This window comes from Triturus cristatus, chromosome 2_2, assembly GCF_964204655.1.
Source record: "Triturus cristatus chromosome 2_2, aTriCri1.1, whole genome shotgun sequence".
NCBI classification, from domain to species: domain Eukaryota; kingdom Metazoa; phylum Chordata; class Amphibia; order Caudata; family Salamandridae; genus Triturus; species Triturus cristatus.
In genome coordinates, this window is record NC_140582.1 from 951671071 (window position 1) to 951695153 (window position 24083).

Here is a 24083-nt window from a genome sequence, read left to right on the forward strand (position 1 = left end):
CATCGACGATGTCAGCTGCTGTTTGTCCCCCCCAGCCCCCGTTGATTGGGTCACTGATGTAGGCACAAGAAGCTCCCTCTTGGTCTTCCTGGCTAGTAGGCTTCATGGCCGCCCTCCCTCACTTTTCATTGGCAGGGCCTGTGGGGAGTGTTGGGGTCTGTTGCTGCGCCTTCGCCCCTCTGTAGCCAACACCTCGTTCTCCCCTTCTGAATGGCAGGGCCTGCCATGCTGCCTACTCGAGCTTGCCTCTCACCTCAGGATCATCAGGTCTGTCCGATGCCGACTAATGGGAGGGACTACCGCACCTCTGCCACAAGCCCCCCGTGTCGGATCTGCACTTCTGCTCTGCTTCACATCCCTGAGGCTCTGTGGAGAGGTGGGTGGAGTAGGAGGAGGAGAGGCAAGTCCTCTCATCTGGTGGGCTCCGTTCATATCTCTGCTGGGATGCCGCATCCTTCACTCGACGCTCCTGCGACGTCTCTGGCAGGCGCCATTTTGTGCACCAGGTCGATCGCAGTGCCAGGGCCTTTCTCCACCTTCAATGGCCTCAGGATGGGGAAAAGTGACCACTCATGGGCTCTGGGTGTTGTTCCTGCCACCTGCAGGATCGGTCACTGGCTAAAATCTGGATTTTTAAGGTCTCCTAGCTGGAGAGCCCGGGAGCTCCGAGTTTTGCATCATATCAAATAGACACTCACTCCACGCCCCTAGTAGTAGTAATGGTATTCATGTAGGTTGTATGTGTGTCTAAATGGGGGATGAGTGTTTTCCTGAATGATCTGCAGTGCTAAACAGAAGGAAGGGTGTGGACGTTCTGTATGACTTAAATGTGGATTGCATGAAAGGTCCAGTATTTGGAAGGTAGAGGGATATTGGAAGGCTGGTGTAGGCTACATTGCAATAGTCTAATTATGGGATCCATGGAAAGACTGATGAAAGTTCATGCCCTGGCAAATGCCTCCATTTGAGGGTTGAAGTATAGTCTGAGGTTTCTGACCTGTTGTGTGGGCACAGGGAGGTTCAGACTTTTGGGTCATTCCAAAGGACAACTCAAGACCCACGCCTCGCACACTCAGGAGATTGGTCTTTTCCCCATGTTATGAACACAATAGAGATAAATTGTTTGTGTTTAAATGGAGCTGCAAAAGTCTGTGCTCATACACATGAGGTCTTTGGACAAACATCAGTGATTTCCCAGAAATTTTCCTGTCAGTCACCTGGCTCCAGTGCTCCTTCTTTGTTGAATGTTAAAATGTAAAATAAATTTACACGTACACCGATTGGTTTCTTGGCACTGTTTGTAGGAATAGAATGAGCCCTGGTACTCATTCATAGGCCAGACGAAACTTGAGAAGTCTCCTACATCTTGCGAGATCGGTGCAGGATCTAATGTCAAGTGGAAGGATATTCCAAAATCTAGGCGCAAGCAAAGCGAATCTGCATCCACCTAGTCGCTTCACTCTGTAGGGAGGTATGACCAAAAGGTGCAAATGGCCTGACCGCAGATTGCGGGTGGGTATGTGTCTTTGAGGAAGGCTGGAGATACATTTTGGACTGGTGTCATGCAAGGATTTAAAGATGAGGCAGCCGATCTTGAAGGCACACCATTGTTGTAAAGGAAGCCAGTGCAGCTTCCTCATCAAAGGGAAGACATGTTGCCATCTTGGCTAATGGAAAATCAACCTAGCTGCCTGATTCTGCACAAGTTGTAGCCTTTTAACTAGAGATAATGGAAGTCCAAAGTACAGATAGTTGGCATAGTCAATGTGTGATATCACCGTGCTAGGACAACCTGCACCAGTGCTTCCCTAGTGAGGAGTCTACTGATTTTCCTTATCTTTCTTAACTGGAGAAAACAAGTGGAGATTACCAATCCAATCTGAGTTTTTGTAGTGGGGTCACCATTAATTGTGACCCCGAGGCTCTTAGTGGAGGGGGTAGGAGTCATATCGGGTTTTCATTTTAAATGGTTGTTGTTCATCCAATTACGGATGTGTAGCATGGTGGCTTGAAATTCGGACACAGAGACAGGTGTGTTTTTGATGGTAAACATTAATTGCAGATCATCTGCATAATTAAATGTGCACACCTTCCTTTCTTTCAGAGACCGGTTTAGTGGGAGTAAAAACAAGTTGAACAGGTACAGGAATAGTGAGGATCCCTGCGGTACTCCACAAGTTGTTTTCATATTGGGTGCGGTATACTGAGATAGACGAACTGACTGAGAGCGGTCTTCTAGGAATGACCTGATCCAGCTGAGAGCCAAGACCTGGAGTTCTACATCCATTAAAATACCATGGTCAACCGTGTTGAATGCTGCAGAGAGATCCAACAGCACCAAAGCCTGGGATAGCCCTTTATCTGCTTCCTGCCGAAGCTTGTCCAAGACGGCCAATAATATTGCCTTTGTCGAGTGAGAAGGGCGGGACCCAGCCTGATGAGGATCGAGGTATTCAGACTGATCCATAAAGGAGCATAGGCATTTTGCCACATGAGATTCCAGTATTTTGACTAAATAGGGAAGCAGAGAAATAGGTCGGTAGTTAGTCAGGGACAGGGGGTCAACCCCCGGTTTTTTAGGAGAGGGACAATGATCGCTTTTTTGAAAGCACTAGGGATGCAACCCTGTAACAATGACTGATTCAGGAGAGAAAGGGCAGGCTCGGGTAGACAGAGAAAAGTTCTTTTAGAATAAAGGATGGGCAGCTGTCAATGGGCGATCCGGATTTAATTTTAGCCAAAAGATCCCGATATGTTTGACTGCTTATTACTGGAAATTGACCCAGAGAACAAAGGTTTACCAGTGTTGATGTAAGTGTCATGGAGGAGTGACTAGTTGGAATACTATCTTTGATCAAAAGAATTTTATTGCTAGAGAAGGTATTCAGCTAGTTACAAAGTGCTTGCGAAGGTATAGTTTTATTGTAACTCTTTCAGGGTTGGACAACTCATCGACAATTGAAAATATCTCCTTCGATGTATTGGTGGAGCTCAGAATTTTTGAAGAAAAATAAGTGGCCTTGGTAGTAGAAATTGATTTTTTGAATTCCTTCAGCTGAGCTAAGTAGGACTCTTTTTTGTCGGGGGAGTAGTTGCGTCTTTATTTCCTTTCAGTTTGGCGTAAGGCTGATTTTGGGGATTTTAAGTCTGTAGAGAACCATCTCTGTGCCTCATGATGCCTGGCTGATCTTACAGGCCTGAGAGGAGCATGTTTGTTGCTAGCTACAGTTAGGCACTCAGTAATGATGTTCTCGCTTATATTAACAGAGGTCTGATTATTTGAGACTGTGGTTGCCAATGAATTAAAAAAGGATTCCCTGTCAAGTTTATTCCAGTTCCTTGCCATAAGCCCTCTATTGACTGGGGGTGTATCCACGGCTATGTTGCGAATTACAAATTTTATTAAATGATGGTCAGACCATGAGCACGGGGACACTGACAAGGCGGACACTTTAAGATTGGCTGTCTAAACTTGATCAAGTGTATGTCCCTTGATGGGTGTGGGTGATGTAATATGTTGAATGCAATTCAACTCAGTGAGCAAATCGGTCATTTCTGCAGAGTGGGGGCCACACAGTGCGTCATTGGCCCAATACTTAGAGTCCCCAATCAACAGACTTTTTGCATGTTTGGTTATTAAATGGGCTACCTGCTTACCTAGCAATTGGGGGAACAGGGGCATATTCTGGGAGTGCCTGTAAAGAAGTACACAGAGTAAGGGTGCCAAAACCGATTCTAGTTTGATACCTAGATTGTCCACTAATGCTAAATCTAATATGGTTAGAGATGTAAATTTTAAATCCTGCCACAATTTTCCCGACTGGGTGATTCGCCTGTAGGATGTAGTAGTTGTTGGGGAGGGCAGCTAGAATATCAGGTACGGACTCCTGAGGGAGCCAGGTTTCCGTAAGGAAGAGCACGTCCGGTTTAGTTTAATCCAATAGGAGGGATATGTCTAGCTTATGTTTTGCCAGAGAGCGAGTGTTGAGATAGGAGATTTTAAGTTCTGAGAACTTATGTTTATCCCTCCCCTGGCAGTATCCTACTTCATTGGAGGGGCAAGCAATTTCTGCAAAGGACACCCATTTTTCCATAATGCCGTGCCTGATTAGTCGGAGGCCAATAGCGGGATTGAGTAGGTGGGCTCCTGGGTGAAGTAGCTTTAATTCTTTTGAGGTGTACGATAAAATGTGAACATAGTGGCTGGCCCCTGGCTCGGCCTGCCGTGGATGGGTGCAGACAGGCTTGCCTTTGGCGCGCCGCCAGTGGTCCGCTTTGCTCCCGCGCTGCGATTAGGTGAGGAGATTAAAAACACATCAAATTCAATACACTTTAAAACGAAGAATAGTTCCATCGGGCAGCGGCACAATTCTAGAATTCCCGCTCCCGCGCTGCGGCTGGCATTAAATGGCCGGTTGCAGCCTTGGCTCCTGCTCCCCCTTCAGTGATTGGTCGCCCCAGATGGGCGTCAAACCAGGAAGTAGCTGGGGAGACTGAGTCGGCACCGCGACAAACAGACTCTCAGATTTTAGGAGGTGAGGACATTAAAAACACATCAAATTCAATACTTTAATTCTTTCTAGCAACAGACTTCCGCTCACCCCAAAAACAGCACAAAGGTCTACACCATGTTTGTTGCAGGCTGGGGCTCAATGTAGGGTATGTGTAAAGGTACATAAGCAATATGACAAGCAATGTAGCAGACCTGTAGCAGGAGTGAATTGGTTTAGGAATGATCCCTCCTTTGCGGGGTCTGCAGCTGGCATCATCTACACTTTGTTCAGAGCCTTCGGCAGCCTACACACCACAGCCACTGGCACTCATTTACAATCAGAGCATCCAGTAAATATAGTTAAGATTTTTGGATGCTCTGAAAATGAATAGTGGGAATACGAATAAAACATTAGAAGCCATATCCATGCTATCGCAGATAAATAGAGGTCAAGATCGAGTTATCTATCATCTTGTTCGTAGGAGTACTGTTTTATTTACAGTTGAACCAAATTACTGGTTCCAACGTTGAACCAACAAAACTGACTGCCAACACATGTTTTGCCCCATCCCGGCAAGTAGGCCTGGGGCTTTCTCAAGTCAAAAAAGTTTGGACTTAGACAGTGGACTTTGGTTCCCCGAGAGACCCCATTGAAAATACACACGTTCTGTACATGATCTTGTTCATTTTAAACACACTACAAAGTAATACTTCATATTACTCAGCAACGGTTTCTTTATTTGTCAACCTGTGGCCTACATGCTGTAAAGGGATGAAACACATGTTGGCTGTTGATTTTCTTGGTTCAATGTTTGAACCAGTATTTTGGTCCAACCATAAATAAAACAGAACTCCTCAGTCACTATTTGGATCCATGAATTCTCATTTGAAATATGAACCAGATGATAAAAACCTTGATCTTGACCTCTATTTTTCTGTGATGCTCCAGTGGGAAAGGTGTATCATCTACTTTTGGGCTCATTTGAGATCATTGGATACAGCTAGAACTAGCATCTTTTTTGTGGTTTCCCCTGACTTTTTGCTTTCTGACCTCCTGTTTTGACTGTGTGCTGAACTTTGTTTTCCTGGCTTTAGGTCTCTGAGCACTTTTTCACTGCTGCCCAGTGCTAAAGTGCAGGTGCTCTGTGTCTGAAATGTAATGGCATTTGGTTTCTCCGTGAATGGCATATTTGATTTACTGATAAGTCCCTAGTACAGTGCACTACATGTGCCCAGGGCCTGTAAAGCAAATGTTACTAGTGGGGCTGCAGCACTGATCATGCCATCCCCATGAGTAGCCCTTCAAACATGTCTCAGGCCTGCCACTGCAGAGCCCGTGTGTGCACTTTTAATCTGCCATTCCTACTTGGCAAGTTCCCCTATTTGCCAGGTCCAAACCTTCCCTTTTATTACATATAACACCCTAAGGTAGGCCCAAGGTAACCCCATGGGCAGCAGGCAGCGCATTTAAAACATAAGACATGTCCTTTTGAATTTTACATGCCCTGTAGTGAAAAACTGCTAAATTTGTTTGTCACTACAGCAACGACTATCTCTACCATAGGTTAGCATTTGAGCTGCCTTGTAACACTTTACAAGTGTAACTTCCAATTGGGAAAGGATAGGAATAGTCAGTTTAGTGTCTCTGAAATCACAATTTAAAACACACCTTTTAGTGGAGTTGTTTTTAAATTAAGTCTGAAAATGACACTTTTAGAAAGTTGACAGTTTCTTACTTTAATCATTCTGTACCTTTGCCTGCCTCTTGAATACACTTTTGAGATGGGTAAGAGCTGGGTTTGTGCATTTCCTCTAGACAGTAACACACAAAGGGAGCTGAGGTATGCCCTGCATATCCCGATTTCACATCATCAGGCTGATGGACCTTCCTGAGCTAGAGAGGGGGGAGGATTTGTCACTGACACCTGAATAGGGCTGTGCCTGTCCTCTCACAATGTTGTCTCCACCCCTCTCTAGTGCGTCTAGAGCCAGGACAGGGCAAGGCAGGATCTGTGCATAACAAAGACTTTCCTTCGGAATATGCTTACTTCAAAGGTGAAATAGGGTGATGGCCAGTCACCAGGATGATGGGTCTTCCTGAGCTAGAGTAAGAGGGAGGAGCTGACACTTGCACCCGAACAGGGCTGTGTGTGTCCCCAAAGACTGGCATACCAACCTGTAGTGTGTCTGGGCCAGGACAAGGAAGGGCAGGGTCTTGTGCACTACAAAGACATTTCTTCAAAGCCTCCCTGCTTCAAAGGCAAAAATGGTTAAAAGTACTGTACCTCTGACACCATATACTCAGAACATTTTGGACTGAGGACATTCTGTCAGGAAGAAGAGCTGTTGTGCTGCAAGGAAGGACTGACACTTTACTGCTTGCTTTGCTGTGTTAGCCTCCTGATTCTTGCCTGGGAGTGATTGGACTGGACTTGACTCTACATCCTACATCTAAAGGTTCTCCAAGGGCTTGTTTGGGCTTGTCTCCTCTTGTTACCAGCACCTGGGTTCCTCTGCTGTGAGTCTTGATCTGCCAAGTGGTGCCTAATCCAGTCCTGGGCCCTTGGTGGTGAGTATTGGAGCTGCAACCAAGAAAAAAACAGATTGACTCCGAAGCGGCATTTCAGAACCGGTGCATCCCTGTGAAACCAACGCTGCCTGCATTGAATCCGTGGTCCCTATTTGCTGAGTGTGCGATGCAACAACCTCGTCTTTCAATGCAGCCTCATATTTGCCACAGCGCCTCCGAAGGACCACCGCTGCGTGAGTCTTGGACTCCACATCACTGACGTCTGTGGTGCACCGTCCCAACTCTGACGCAGTCTCAGGCCTGCATGACTTCCAACCGACATATCGCCTTCAGCCCATTGGTTCGACATTGATGCTGTGGAACCGCCACACCTCACTCTTAACATCGACTTATCATCGATGCCGCGTCACCTTCAGGAACCGAGACCTCGCACCAGCAACCGACGCATCATCTTTTTTGTGCACTGCATTGTCCCCGAGCGTTAAAGCTTCAACAACCCTGCACCACTTGCAGAAACCATTGCATCACCTGCATCTGTGACGCCTAACCTCCTCTGCGGAAAGCATCACCTACAATTTCCAAAGCATCCAAGGTACTGTCAATGGATCTGCATGACTCCTGAAGCCGGTCCGACTGAATTTTGGGATTTGGCCCAGTCAAGCGTGACCAGATAGCCCTAGTTGGAGCTATTGACATTTAGCACTACAGTTTGATTTAATTTTACAAAATTCATACTTTGACTTGTGTATGTTGGATTTTTTTAGTTTTGGTATTATTTTACTAAGATAAATATTGTCTATGTTTCTAAACTGGTGTGGAGTACTTTTGTGGTGTTTTCACTTTGTTACTGTGTGTGTGTGTGCATAAATACTTTATGCATTGCCTCTTTAGTTTCGCCTGACTACTCAATGCCAAGCAACCAAAGGGTGATCACAGGTAAACTTTTAGTGTATACTACACTCATCCTGACTACGATTGGGGTTCCTGCTTGGACAGGGTGCATGCCTCTGCCAAAGGCACTTTATTGATTTACGTTCTTCATGACAAATTTGGTGTTGGTGTAATTCTTTTCTGCCATTTTTCTGCATTGGAGAACAAAGAATCCTTTAGGGTTTAAAAAGGGAAATGTGACATTTTGCCCCGAACCTTTTTTGGTGACTGCTTGGAAAACCTGCAACAAACACACATTGGATGAACTATTTATTGTAAAGTTTTGTGCAGATTTGAGAAACAGCAGCAAAGTTATTAAGAAAATAAATAATGCCTGTTGGACCTGAAACTCGTCAGGTAGCATTTCCCTAAACTTTTTGCTTTTTCTGCCTGGGTTTTGCTGATTCTCTTGTGTGTCCTCGGGGCTCTGGGCACTTTCACACTATAAATACAGTGTTAAAGTGCGCGTACCCTTCCTACCCATGTTGGGAAAGTGCGCTGACACGATGTTGTGAAACACAGGCCGGTCTGCCAATGCAGGGCAGTGTGTGCACACTGGCATCTATCGTGTTTAAACTCATGAACAGCCTGTCAATGCAGGCCACTGAAAGTGCGCACTGACACCGATGGTACCCGTGATTGCGGTGCGTGTGCAGTGACACCAGTTTAGTTAAACCTGTGAATAGTCTGCCGTGGCAGAATCGGGTGGGCGCACTACACCCCTTGTGCTGGGGACTATGTGTGCAACCTGCCATTTGCAGGTCTTTGTACGCACTACTACACGTGCGTCCAGGTAGTCAGGAATACCTCTGTGCATATTCCCTCCCTGTGAAGTTTGTTCTTCCTATAGGTTAACACTGGGAAGTAAATGACATTACTTTGGGCTGCAATCGTGGATTGCAATGGAGCAGCCTCATGTTTCCTGTCAATGGATTCACCCTGCCAAGCCCTTTCCAGTAGTAAAAGGGTTTTGGCATAAACCGGGTAGAAATGCCACTTTTCAGTTCTCTAAGAGTCTTGGTGCTGTGGTGCCTGGCTGCGGGACTCCCCAGGGGTCAAGGAGCACATCTGTGCATTCCCCTGCAACAGCGAGAAACCATGGAATTACCACTAGAATGACAGGCCTCTGCCAGTTGATGGCCTGATGGCTTAGATGAGAGTGTAAGGTTTTCAACTTAGCCACTAGGGGCTGGATGATGGCCCCACTAAAGATTAATATCTGTATTCCATGGCCCCATGGCAGACAGGTTTACAATTTAGGGGAGACATCTGTGGTTCAAAGAGAAACCCCTTAAACACCCCTAGCTTCAAAGACACATTGCAATATAATTACAAGTACCATCCTTCATCAGTGAGATACACTTGTGGGGACGTGGGACCGGAGTACCCGGACTGTGTGGTGCATATTGCCAGAGGACTCTATTGTGCACATGGAGGATTACTGCCCTAGAAGGGCACCGCATACCCTTTCTGAATAGTGGCTGGCCTGGGGAGAAGACCAGCTGACGGAGATCTCGGGGACATCAAAGATCTCCCGCAAGGGACCTACGCCATCTACCTGTGAAATCTGAAGAACGGTGCCCTCTCAAGTGCCCACATTGGCTACTGAATCCCAACTGCCAGCTCGGTGTGAGCTTGGAAATAAGACGTGTGCCTGAAGACAGAATTGTCTAATGCGTAGCCCCAGAAATCCTGCCCACATCAAAGGCATGTGGTTCCTGTTCTGCAGGGACCCTGCCACTCATAAGCATTTTGTTGGCGGTGAGCAGATTCACCGGTTACGGTACCCATGCTGCCCGTTTCGTTGATCTTGCCACATCTCTCTCATGCGACACGCTGACTGCATAATCATTGCATGCAGCATCTGATTCACATGGCGCGACCCTCGGAGGTGGGGGTGTACCTGTAGTAGTGCCTCATTCTACCTATGTGGCTCTGCTGAGCTTGTGCCTGTGTGTGTGACAGGACTGACCTAGTGCAACCCATCTCTACATGCATCAGTCATTGTAGCTCATTTCCAGGTAGGCATGGAATTTGCAACTCTTCCTGTCTGAGACGTGACTTGTCTGGTGCGACCCATACCAACAGGCACCAGATACTGTGCCCGGATTGCCTGGGCATGACCCTGATCAATGTGTACCTGTTGGGGTTCTTCCTCCTACTGAGAGGCTCCCCTGTGCTACTCCCAATTCATTGGTTCTACCCCTTTTGACCCTCATTGAGGCAGGCCAACTGCTCTCTGTACACCTGCCCTCTTCTGAGGACATCTTGGCGCCAGGTAGTAGGAGAGATTGACAGGGTTGAAGGAACATTTCCGAAACAGTTCAGCAGTGGGTCAAGAGACTGCATGACTCCATTGTGTTTTGAGACCTGTGTGAGAACTTCCCGAGTGGCTGCTAAACTTCCCTTGTTTATGTCTACCTTGTAATTAAAACTTGCTACATATCCTTACCTGCTTTCCGAGGACCAAGACTAAGAGCCTGATTCCGATCCTGTTAGGAAGGCCTCCAGACGGGTTCCAGAATAAGCAAATCTGATTCGCAGCCTATTTGCCCGACCAAATTGTCCCCCATTCTGAATGACCAAGTATGAGGCGAAGATCTCGTCCGTGCTGACCGAATCGTTTCCGAACCTGACCCTGGCAGTCCAAGTCGTTTGCAGCCGAATCATGCTGCTCAATGGAGCTGGCTTCCAAACGAGCAAGTACGATGCAGGAGGGTACCCATGGGTCCCCTCTTTCCCTGCATGGACAGTGTGGCAGGCACCATGGGATGCACGCTTTTCTCCACCCACAGCTTTTTGCAATGGGAGCCTGTGTATGCGTTCGGTACACAGGCTCCCACTGAGTACAATGGGAGTCCGACCAAGCTGAGTCCGTCACTACACAGACACATAGAAATTGGTCGCTAGGACTTCCGGAGCGCAAGTCGTTCGAAAAGCTCTCCGGATCCGAGTCGTCCTGAGGGCTTTCCAAACGAGATCGGAATCGGTCCCTATGTGTGACTCTGGCCGCATGCAGCCTAGTATCCTGGAGGAGAGGCTGGTTATTTTCCCTCCAGGGGTATAGCACAATCAGGGTGAACTAGAGGGTGGGTGAGGGTATGGCCACGGAGTCTGCTGGATTTTATGCATTGACATGCAAGGGTACTAGTAGCACCGCATTAGTGTGCTGAGCATGTATGTGTGCGAGACTTTGCCTTATGGACTGGGCTGATACCTGGTGCACCGTGTAGCAGTGCGGACCACCTGTGATTCACGACAGTGGCCGGCAGTACCGCTTTATACGTTGATTTCATGTCAAAAGCACAATACATTTGACATTGGGTTTACCCGCATGGCTCCGGCCTGCGGTTCTGCTAAAAAGTGTTGTAGTTTCATGTATGTGCATATCTTTGATATCGTTGTGACCCTGGGGATACCCTTTAACTGTGTGGGATTGTATAATCAAAATTGCTAGGGTGGGCCTGGGGTGGACAGCGTTTTGCACCGCATAATGGTGCTCTCTCTCTGTGGAGGGGGAGTTAGATTAGTAATTGCCCACAGTGTGCATCCTATTGATATCATAACAATACAAGTGGGCCTAGTACTGCTGGTAATATTTCCAAACGTTTTTATGTACAAAAGTATATGATGTTTACTGAATAATGAGTGTATATGTGTGTTGAATATAAACGTTATTTGCACGCATCCTGTGTGAAGTCACTAATGTGACGCTCGGTGTATTTTTTTCGAGTGCCTGCTGTGCCTTTGCTTTACACATTGCCTCTGAGATAAGCCGGATTGCCCAGGGGTGAGCACAGGTTACAGCATACGGAATCAACCGCCCTCGAAGGGAGTGGTAGGTTCTGGCTTGCTGAGGGCATCCCTTCAGCCGACCAGAAAGTGTTGGTTACAACAATGCCTTTTCATTGAAAACCCTGACCTAACCATAACTACACACTGGGTATCTCCAGAGTGTAGTCAAAATGTGTTCTCTGAAACCAATCCTTAGAGCCCTCCTGGAGCAGGCACCACCACAGAACAAAGGGGTAATTCTTATATTTCCAATATCAAAGTGAAGAAAAAAGCAGGCACTAGGTTTTATGTAATAAATTGTGAACAAGTGGTGATAACTACAAAATGTGTTCATGCCTGCTGCCATGGATTAGTATCAATAAAACAGCACTTTATAACATGACACCAAGTGCCAACCTTTGTCTTTGCCAGAACGTTGCATATATCGCTATGTAGCTATGGAGAGAGAGAGCGAGAGAAAGAGAGAGAGAGAGAGAGAGAGAGAAACAGAGAGAGAGAGAGAGAGCGAGAGAGAGAGAGAGAGAGAGAGAGAGAAACAGAGAGAGAGAGAGAGAGAGCGAGAGAGAGAGAGAGAGAGAGAGAGAGCGAGAGAGAGAGAGAGAGAAACAGAGAGAGAGAGAGAGAGAGAGAGCGAGAGAGAGAGAGAGAGAGAAACAGAGAGAGAGAGAGAGAGAAACAGAGAGAGAGAGACAGAGAGAGAGATGTGATCCAATATTATATATAGGGGTTCCGCTGACAACATGTAGCATGAGGCTGAACACAGAAGTATGTATGTTTTGATATTGCATGCTTATTATGAGGCATATAGCTTTAAAAAAAAAATCAAACACCGAAAATTTTATTTAAAATAGTGAAATTATGGACTATTTGGTCTGGTTGACCTCAGTAAAAAGTAAAGAACAATAGTAAGCAACAAATTGCCCAAGAAAGTAGAACTTTATGAAAAAGCACATACGGCATTGGAGCAGCCTGTAATGGGCATCGATTGGAATGAGTAGGTTCAAGTTTTGTTTGCCATTTATGAATAGATCAGTGATAAAACAATGGTCAGAGCTAGTCGAATTATGTGTGTGGATTTACTGCACTTAACAAAAAATGTGCAGCTTAGTTTGAAAACTGCAACAAAAAATGTAGTTTCTATTTCAAATTATTCACAATGGTACTCCCAGGGAATGTGCTGGATTACCAAATTGCACTTTCTGTCCTATGGTTCAGATACCTCGGCAGCATGATTTGGTCCTTCGTTGCTGAATTCTTTTGGGCCTTGAAATGGAATTGTTGGAGGGCAGTTATTATGGTGATGAAAACCCTATTGATAAGGGCCCATTAAATATTTTCGATATTTAATGGGTCGCTACGGAAGTGGGTTTCTATACCAGTACATTTTGTGCACTTAAATCTCCCCAACATCTAATATATCTTCCGATATAGTCTTTCAATCTAGTGTCATTTTGTCCTGCATAACTTTAAGTGTGGCTTGTATGACATCTCAACACTTATGATTGATGCTTATATCGCACGCTCTCCTTTTACAATAGAGTCACACTTTGAAATTGAGAGGAAGAAATGAAGCCTCCTCGTGAAACTGAATGGATGCTTTACTGCTAATCTGCCTTTTCCCGGTTCGTGTGGAATTGTTATCCATGAGAAACAAGGACACCCTGCATGTCAGGAAAAGGAGTAAGATGTTTTGTGTCAGGAAATACGATAAGTCCAAAGAGGTTCCCAGGCCCGTCAGACTCAGTGTGGTTATCTCACAGTGTTTTTTGTGAGTGACAGATGGTGCGCTTTAAAAATGGCTGCATCCGATGGGTGAAACAGACGCGCCTCTGTGACAGGTCCCTGACGCCAGGCAAAAGGAAGGCAGTTTTAGGTGTTCGAAATACTTCAAAAGAATCCGACTTGATGAACTTTAATAACTGCCATTTCTGCTGCCTGGAACATATTAAACAATGAGAACGCCACAAGTACGAACAAATAAAATCTGTCTGTTTGCCCAACTGGGCCGAAAGCCTGAATTGGTGGGCTGCAGGAAGTGTCTCAGGCAAGGAAAGTTGGCGTGGGTTGAAGTGCAAAGGTGAATGCACAATTGTTGCTTTATCCACAGAGCAAATGGCGTGTTTCTGCAGGCTCCTCCGTGTCACATGTTTGGACTAACCTCGAGGAGTTGGCAGTATGCTGCCGCCAGTGAGTATCCAAATGAAGGAAAGTTAAAACAAGCATTTACAATGCAACGGTCTCGGCATTGTTAAAGTTAGAGCTATTGGCATTGCTCATGACAATGCCGTTTCTTTAAATGTTTTAAAAACAAAAACATAAACAAAAATAATGTCATGAGCAATGCCAATAGCTCTAACTTTACCAATGCCGAGACCATTGCATTGTAAATGCTTGTCTTGAATCAGGGGCCATCAGAGTTTTACGGACGTCTGTTAGTAGGTGAGTGGACTGCGAGCATGTGGGCCCAACACAAAAAGGTTAAGAGGTCGCTCGGGCCATTACCCCAACTCAGGGGAAGAGGCACTTACACAGAACACAGACCAACTCTTATCTTTGGACTCGATCTTCGGTGCTGCTGACTTCTGTCTAACAACCGCTCGTACCAGACCCAGCTAAGTGCACAGACTTGGTAGATGTCGCATGAGCGTTTCTCAGTTGGGTGGGTTTATGTTTGCTGCTCGTGCGGTGGGTAAACTGTGGCAGAGATGATTTCCTCTCAGTTGAGGACATCAGTAAGATGCAGTATTTATGCAGTGTTCTCAAGTGCAGAAGTGACCAAGTGCATTGGAGCGTTTCACATAGACACCTAGTACATCACATAGGCACCTAGTACATTACACAAGGTCAGATCGTGCTTATCGTTTGTATGTATTCATTTATATTGCACTTTTGTTGGGTTAACAAGGCTTTTGCTTCTGTATTTTGGTAGCTAAAAGGAACCGCAGACCCGCGCTGTCCCTTTTCCATCCCAGTGCATTATGGGTGCTGTAGTTTGGTGTTGATAACGATTTGCAACAGAAAGGCACAGGTCTGAAACACTGTCCTGGCAGAGCGAGTCAACTCTTGGGAAGATTGCGGCAGGAAGGCTAGTCAGTCAAGCAAATAATGAGGACGCGGAAATCTTAGCCAAGCGCTCCCCTAGTTACTGCAGTGTAGTGAGCGACCAAAACAAGAGAATGCCCTGGCCTTCCGAAGGGGCCTCCTCTCACAGGGGCACACATGAAAAGGTAAGGTGTTGGGTCGGCACCTGCCCTCCTGGGCATCCTCAGCCAGAAGGCTCAAGCACAGAAAAGGTTTGCACTTTTTGCGTCCTATTGTTAAAAGTTTATTTCCTCATTAGTTTGTGAGTCACTCAGTGGGCCCCCACCATTCCCACCAGCCCGAGGGGCTTAAGTGTTAGTATTTTTTTGGGTTTTCCCGTTTGTACATCTGTTTGAAGCTACCCAACTATTTTCATTATTTGCAGCTGAGATGTCATATTTTGTGTGAATGCTTACAATCTTCGCTGAAGCGAAGACGCGCAATTTGTGTGTGTGCGTGCTCGGCCGTTTTGAGAACCCCTAGAAAAATGTGCGCATTAAGCCAGAACGGTACTATTTTGCTTCAAACACTCCGAGATCCGTGTAAAACTGCAACTCGCAGCTTTAATTTTTCGTAGTCTTCTTGGCCTTTTAGTTATAAATATTTAACAGGCGCACTTTAAAGTTTAACAAAAACAACAGTTAGGAAACACAACAGGTAATTCACTTAGGGGGATAAGGATTTATTTTTATGTCCGTGGTAAAGGTGCTCGCATAGACTGGGCGCATCAGCACGCATTGGCTGAGGATGGGGAAACTTACAGTATGGGCCACTCGCAAAGACTTGATTTGCACAGCAGGGCAGGTGCTGGCTTAGTGATTTACTCAGCAGGCCACACATAATTACTTGGAAATGTGCATAGGAAAACCGTCCATAGGAAGTAGGTGTTGTGCACCGCAGGACAAGTGCAAGAGGCTGTGCTCTGCACAGCTGGACACCAGCAGGCTTGTTTCTTGCGAAGTAGATTACGTGAAGTGAGTTGGGTGGTACTGCAGTCATAGATGACAAAGCCGACTTTACTGGCCGTAGGCTCCGGAGGAATGCCTCTACTAGAGTTTGTGCTGTTTCCGGCTGTCAGGAAGTAGCCTTCTTTACTTTACCCGAGTTATAATATTAGCTAAAATCAGAAGCCTTTAATAACTCTTAGATCGTTGGAGTAAAAATGCTTTTAATAAACATAAATGTATTCTTCGCAACAAAAATCATTTCCTTCTAACGCAGGCCATAGTTCAAGTGTTCTAAAACATTTAGTGAGCATTGAAATCCTCGAAGGCACGGTTCACTGTTCAGAAAGGAGTGGTCTGCCTGCTCCTTGACAATGGTTCTGCCATGCCTGCGTGCGCGCTCACCGCGGCTCCCCAACAAGAGTCTCTGAGGACGACGAGCATGCCGGGCTCTCCAGGCGGAGGGTGGGCTGTTTTCTTCCACGAGTGCAAGAGTCTCTGAGGACGACGAGCATGCCGGGCTCTCCAGGCGGAGGGTGGGCTGTTTTCTTCCACGAGTGCAAGAGTCTCTGAGGACGACGAGCATGCCGGGCTCTCCAGGCGGAGGGTGGGCTGTTTTCTTCCACGAGTGAGCGCGGGCAGACGCAGACATCAGGAGAGTCCGTGGTGCCAGAGAAAAGGAAGGGCACCTATATCTGTAAGTAACTAAAAACAAGGCAGAGCAAAAGGCACACCACTGCCTTTCTCCGAGGTCAAGAAGAAATGCCTCGGAGAAAGGCAGCTGCATTTTCGGATTGGGGGGCGTGTTTGTCTTTTCTCTCCTCCAGCCATTGGCTGGAGGAGAGAATGAGACTTCTTGCAAAAAACACGCCCCCCGATCCGAAAAGGACGGGGCCTGATCGGAATGACTGACCTCTTCTCCAATGGCTGGCCAGCATTCAAGAGGCCAGCCAATGGAGAACAGGGGAGAAGAGGGGCGGGTTCAAGCCCCTCTTCTCCAAGTCATTAAATCTCCGACTTCCGGTTCTGCCTTCGGCAGACCGGTAGTCCCCGACCTAAAAAACTACACGTATGAATAATAGGGTCGATCATGGGGGAGTCTTTCTTCAAAGCACTGGGGCAGCGCGTTAAGGCCAGTTACCAGTTCCTCACCCGTAGCTGTAACAGCCATTTATTTTTTAACATTTCCGTCTGTATTTATCCAGATTTGTTTTTTTGCCCATCTTATATCCATATTTTTTTTTTTTGCCCATCTTATTGGTATTTATCCATATTTATTTTGTGTTTTGCGAATATATGTAGTAAATAAATGGTATATTTCCACAGTTATTTAACTGATAAACATTCACTCACACTTTACTGCCTGTCGTGTTTTAGTAAATTAAGTAGCCAAATATGGCAAAACACTGCACCTTCTGGTATATATGAGCATTATAATACAAAAATAGGTCACCATACACCTGCGTTTAGGGAAATCAACCTATTTTTAACTTCACATGCTGCCTACCTGCTCAGCTGTTTTCCTAGAAATCATAAAAAACAGCACGGAGAGTCACCCACAAGAAGCACGCTTTTCTGCATTTTTCTGCTTTTAAAATATAAATAGACAGGAAACACTGTGTTTTCTGTCTGTAATTATCTGTAAAAATCCGTAAAAACGGGATTCTTCTTTATAACCTATCAATAAAATCAGGCAGAGAAACAGTCTGACGCCAATTGCGTTTGCCACGTTCTTCTTGGGTTTGTTTTGCATATGTAAACAATACGGTTGTTCAGATCATTAGGTAGCACCTGGTAGTAGTCGGTGCGCAAACATCTGATTAAGAATAATGGACCCTGAATCCTGCATTCGGGCTGGTATAAAAACCACCGCAAATACCGTTTACACCCATTTTTGATTTTTCCAAGTACTCATTAATAGTTCTGGGGTAAATTAGGTGTAAAAAATATTCGGCTAGAATAACGTTTGCTCCAAGACCGTGCTCAGCGTTTACACACAATCCAGGGTGCACTGTACAAAATGAGACACTGCAGAGCACAACCTTTCTTGTGCCCAGTGACTGTTCATTTTTTTAATGTTTGTCCTCCTCGTTTTTTACCACCAGTAAACGGGCGCTGGTAAAACGGATCGCAAAACCCATACAACATACTTGTATTTGCCCTGCACGACTAAAGGGTTGCAAATGGACGCAGGAACCACGCTTGCCTGATTTTGCTCACCCTTCTCAGAATGTGGCATTCGCGTGCTTAACTGTGCAGCCCGGTCTGCACTAATCCTACTTGCTAATTTGATGTGCCATCAACTTGCTTTCCACAAAAAAATATTCGCAAATTAAAGACTGAAAATGCTCGTACTTCATAAATATTATATCATACTCAATAATATTTTTGGAATCTTAAACATACGTAGAATATAACACAAAGAATTTCCTGATACTCTGCAAGTGCATTGCTTTGCTTTTGTGTTGGTATATGCACAAAGTGTACATTTTATTTCAGGTGTTACTTTGAGTACAGTTTTCACGTTCCTCTAAAGCATATTGGAAATCGGGTGATTTCTTTCGCACTGTAGCATTTTTACCTTGTGATACAATGTGACATTTAATACAACATTTTAACAAGTACGTTTACATTGATTGTGATGAACAGCTCTTTAATACTCCAGCACATTTTTGCCAAATTGATCAACCATTAGCGAGGAAGAGTTTTTAGACAGGCGAATTGCATTTGTTTCATCATTTTATATATTTTGTTTTACCTTTGTGATTTAAAACTGGCTTAGCAGATTGAGAACACATTATTTTGCGTTGCTACGTGTGATGACAGTAACAGACTAAAAATACCACCTGGAAAGTGGTAACTTCATTACAGATTCTAGAATGTCAACTTAGCATGTCGTGTTAACACATGAGCAGCGGACAACTCAAAATAGCTGAGGTCTTATTTCCAACTTAGCGTCGAAAGATGACATTCGTTTTGCAATTCCTTGTGAGAAGAGCCAGAGTTTGTCTAAAAAAATTAAAATCTTAGCTGATTTATGACATCACATTCTGCAGTGTCCACACATACACAAGACAAAATCCCTCTTCTTACAGCATGGGTGCATAAAATATATTAAACGATTGGAATTGACTTGTACATTTAATGCCAGATCAGTTACAACACCCTCATTGTCACCTAATTGACTCGAGTTAACCCAGACACCACGCAGACCCTCACTGTGCCATAGGGGACATGCATTAAACATGGTGCAGTTATATTGCTGCAGTAACCGGGAAGTGTTGCAGAGAGTGTGGGAAAAGACACAGTCATGCATGTGGTGTTGTGGGCCCTGAGCCAACATGCTAGTAGAAACAAGACACAGACTCCATCGGTATAGTAGGTTAACTGGCCCAGGGCACATGCACCCGGACCCTTTTAGTAGCAGGGCCACCTGACCGGTGACGCCTGTGATGGGTGGGTGTACAGTGTGGGTTGACACCAGGCAGAACAGTAGAATGTGTCCAGCAGGACACTACATCCCTCCCAAATTTTATTAGAAAATAGCAAACAAAAGTCTAACCTATGGGAAAAACAACATAACGAAACATAGCACCAATGAGTCTCTTCAGGACGTCTTCTGGGCGGTGCTGGAGCTCTGGACCGCACGGTCAGGAGGCTTTCGTCCACCTCGGTGATGTAGTTCAGACCGGCTTGGTCTCGTGGTGGTGGAGTCTATTTACATAGTTTCAATAGCGGTTCATCTGAAACGGTGGTGGAGTCCACTCTGGAGATCTTCTTGCAGGCGCTCAGGTTCAGGTGGATGGAAAATCTGCAGAATATTGAGGATGACCTTGGTGGATGAGGGCCTTCCTTGGAGGTGACGGTGCTAGATGGTTTTTAGATGACCAGTCCCCATCTGCGACCTCCATGCTTCCCGGTGCCTGTTGTGGAGCTGCTGCTGACGCATCTCTCGGATTGAGATTCCCCTATCACAGGAACTCCGTTGAGGCCATTGCCCCTGGATTGCTACTTGACTGTGTAGGCTGTGCGGGCCTCTCAAGGGTCGCGCTGAGGTGTCGCTGCGGAACTCCAAACAGGGCCATGGCTGAGCCTTGTGTAACCCCAAGGGTGGAGAGTCTAATGGTCGGGTATGCTCTACCTCAGCAGGCCTCAGGTTTACGGGGCGCACAGAGGGCTCCTGGGTGGCTAGCCCTCCATAGCGCCAGGAGTGCCTCGTTGAACTCCGGATGTCTTGAGCGTTTCGATCCATCCTGGTGCTGTGATGCTCCTTAGATGTTCTTGGTGGCGATGATGCACCTGGATGATGAACACGATAATTTTCTTTCAGTTGGGCAACTGGCAGCGATCTCTTGCTTTAGAAGAACTTGTAGAGTGAGGAGGAATGGAGGGACTTCGTGGCCACTTTCGGTTGTCTTCTGGGAAGTGCACTTGCTAGATGTGGTGCCATCGATGCCAAGCAGCCGGTGACAGGTGAGTGGACGGTTGCACTGTGAAGTGTGGGGCCTGGACGCAGACCGTGCTTGCTAGTGGCTTACAGTTAGTCCTCCATGAAGCTGTCTCCAGTGATGTCTCTGCACCCCGGTGGCTGGCTTGTGCTGATAAACACCTTCTCCAGTTCTTGTACGAGTTCTCTGTCCTATTCCTCTTCTCCTTTTCCCTCTTGCATGCCTGTGGTGGTTGTTAGCCCTGTAGCATCGTGCCACTCTCCTTTCCTTCTTCACGGAGTGGCATCCTGCCACGCTCTTCTCCTTTGCTATGTGGCATCCAGCCACGCTCTTCTCCTCCTTCCGACCAGGTTCCTCACTCAGATGTGGTGTCCTGCCACATGTCTTATGTTTGCACCACATGGACATCTCTCTGGTCGTTTCCAGTTCATAGGATTGTCTTTACTTGCTGTGGACCTGTGGCAGACCTGTCCTGTCGCTAGGACATGCTTTTTCTCCTTGTGGACCTTTTGTGGGCCCCATCCCCTCCTCAGGAATTTTTCCGGTGCTCCTCTGCCAGGATGGCAGGTTACCTTCTTTGCTTGAGGGCGTCGTGCTTGAGCCTCGAGCCTGCGCTGTCGTGGTACTTGATCCTGCCTCCATTTAGGCATGCTTGGTAGAGTCGGTCACTTTTGGTGACGTGGCGTCTGGCCACGTGTCACCTGTGTTTGGAGCACATGTTGAGGTGGCAGCTTGCCACGAGGAGCGTGAAACTCTCCTCTCCTCTTGCCTGTCTTGGGCCACTGTTAACTCCGTCTTGAGGCAGTGTGAGCGAGGATACTCTTTGCTGTCTTAGGCCCACTTTGGGGCTTTGCTGGAGCAGTGGAGATGTGGAGGTTCTCCTTGCTTCCTTGTGGAGAGGTCTATCTCTTCCGGGTGCCTGCCCATGGTCAGTTCTTCCCTGCGGACTCTAGGGCTGCCGCCCGGTGTGCCCACTCTTCAAAAGCCCACGGGTGCTGCAGGAGACAGACGCAGCCTCACGGGGAGGAGGGTCACACAGTGGGACGTGTCTCCTTTGGGCCGCAGCACTTCGCCAATCCAGCCGACGCCTCACAGTGCCGAGGTGAAAGGGAATCTGGTGGGGGTCTGCAGTGTTACTCGCCCCTCTGCATGGGGGTCGGGGCACTCCCTACTTGCGGCAGAGACCTCCTGGGCCTAAGAGCGTCACAGGCTCATTACAGGCATAGCCAGGGCTCTCGCTCTCACCGGTATCAGGCAGCTGCTACAATGCCTCATTGGGGGTGCTCTTCCTCTATTCCTTTTCTGCTCACTTGGGCAGTGTGGGGACAGGGGAGGCTTTGTGCCACCAGTCAGCAGCAATGAGGTGCCTTGAGCGTGACACTAACTGCGACACTCCCTGCCGTGTCGCAGCTCTTTGCCTGGCAGAAGGTGGGGGGTGCCCTAGCCATGGGCTACACTTCTTCAAGGACGAATAGGTGCTTGCTGGCAGCATGCACGCAAGGCAATTCCCGCTCATTGTCATTGTGGTGTTATGGGCCCTGGGCCCACATGCTAGTAGAAACACAACACAGGCGCCATAGGTATAGTAGGTTAACTGGCCCAAGGCACATGTGCCCGGACCCTTTTAGCAGCAGGGTCACCTGACCGGTGATGCCTGTGATGGGTGGGTGTACAGTGTGGGTTGACACCAGACAGATCACTAGAATGTGTCCAGCAGGGCACAACAATGCATATTGCTGCCTATCCTCTTCACAGAGTGGTCTGTGTCATAAAGTGGATACACTCATTACAGTGGAGCTTTGGGCTCTGTCAATGAAACATATTTATTTTGAATTGTTATAATGCGCTAAGGCATGCCTTTTAATTAATTTAGAATACAAAAGCGATAGGGTATCCTTCTAATCATAAGAAAAAAGAGAAACACATAGCGGGGTAGGATAGGTGTCATCTCTAATATTCTGTGATTGCAGCTTTTAAGAGTCCAACACTTCTATTTACAAAGTGATTCTCAATAGGTCAGCAGCAAGAATAGTTAAGGTAGTAGAAATGGTGAGGTGTAGGCTGTTCAAAACGGGAATTGGGTAAGTAATGTCAGGTTGCAAGGTTTTATCTTTGGAGTAAGCTGACGCAAACTCTTCTATATGGATGTTCTTGAAGTATCTCCAAAGGCTTGGGATGGGATGGTGTAATAGTTGTGGGCAGTGTGAGTGTGTGTGAGGTTGTTCAGATAAGTGGAGATGATGAAATGGTCTGATCATATCTGCTGCTGCATCTGGCCTATCAAGGATGTGTGTAAAAATCAGGTCAAGCATATACCCAGCTGTGTGTGTAAGGATGCTACCTATCTGTTAGAAACCAAGTGCTTGCATGTTGTTGGAGAGAAATGTGGATTTTAAAACCTGAATTATTGACTCAACAATTGATCTTCCAGAGATGGCGGGCAAGAGTTACGCTCTGGTCAGGAAAGACCGTTAGCAGTGGCTATCCGTGGCCTCCCAGGGCACGGCTACCCTACAATGTTATTATAAGGATAAGGGATGAAGTGAGCTGAAAAGAGCATCGGGGAGGCAATACAATGATCCTGAACTGCACGAGTGGTCTCCTACAGACCTGATGTCCAATCAAAACAATGCTTATTTCATAGGATAAAACTTAAACTGCATGAAGAGACCTTCAATACACAGTGAAATGGGGGCTATCCCATCCAGGATGTGGGGTAAGGGCCAGAGCTGCCAACTTTGGAGCTAGGGAACCAGGTTTGAGTCTCGTTGTCAGCTCAACATCCTGTGATTCTGGGCAAATCACTTAATTTTCCCACGCCTACCAAACATGAATGTGTCCTTGTGTAATGTAACTGGTGCTCATGTAAAGTGCTCCAAAACCTCCGAGTTGAGTTAGCACTTTATAAAAACTGCAAAAAAATAAAATAAGTTTCAGAGGACAGAATGTGATTCTTTGCTACCCCAGAAGAGGCTGGAGACTGGCTGGAAGGATGTCAGCCTGCAAGACACAAAGAGTCACGGACATAAGCCATCTGTAGAGATTGAGCTAAAGCTAGTGAGGTGGAGACAGAGGCGCCAAACACACCAACGGGGGGGCATAGGTGGTAGCGCCCTCCCTTCGTCACAATGACTGAAAAGAGAACTAAGGGGCATATGTACAAGGAGTGCGGAGGTGTCGAAAATTTTGCAGCACCACGCTCTGCCATTTTGAAAATGCAGGGATGTGCCGTATTTACAATATTACGGTGGATCCCTGTGTTTTCCATAGCACAGGTGCTTAAAATAGCTGCCTAACGCCAATGCAGACACCCTTGTGCCATAGTGCAAGGGTGTCTGCATTGCAAGGAATGATTGTTTGTGTGCAGAAAGATGTTCCTTTCTGCACATAAACAATCAATAATGTTGAATAATGGCATTATGCAGCACACATAGAAGTAGCAAATCACCATTATTTATTATTTGTTTATGTGACACTTGTCCTACGGAGCCAGATCGTGGTCCACTAAAGATTAAGATCTGCATTCCATGGCCTCATAGCAGACAGGATGGACATTTAGGGGAGACATCTGTGGTTCAAAGGTAACCCTTCCAGCCACCCCTAATTTCAAAGGCACACTCCAGTATAACTACTGATGCCATCCTGCAGCAAAAGGTGAGATACACTTGTGGGGACATGGGACTTGGAGAACCTGGAACTGCATGGTGCACATTGCCAGAGGACTCTGTTGTGCACAAGAAGGATTACTGCCATTGAAAATGACCAAGTGCCCTTCTTGAATAGTGGTTGACCTAGGCTGACTACCTGCTGCTCTGTGGCACCCTGAAGGGTACTCTCCAAGGTCTTGTCAAGCTTGCCCCCTG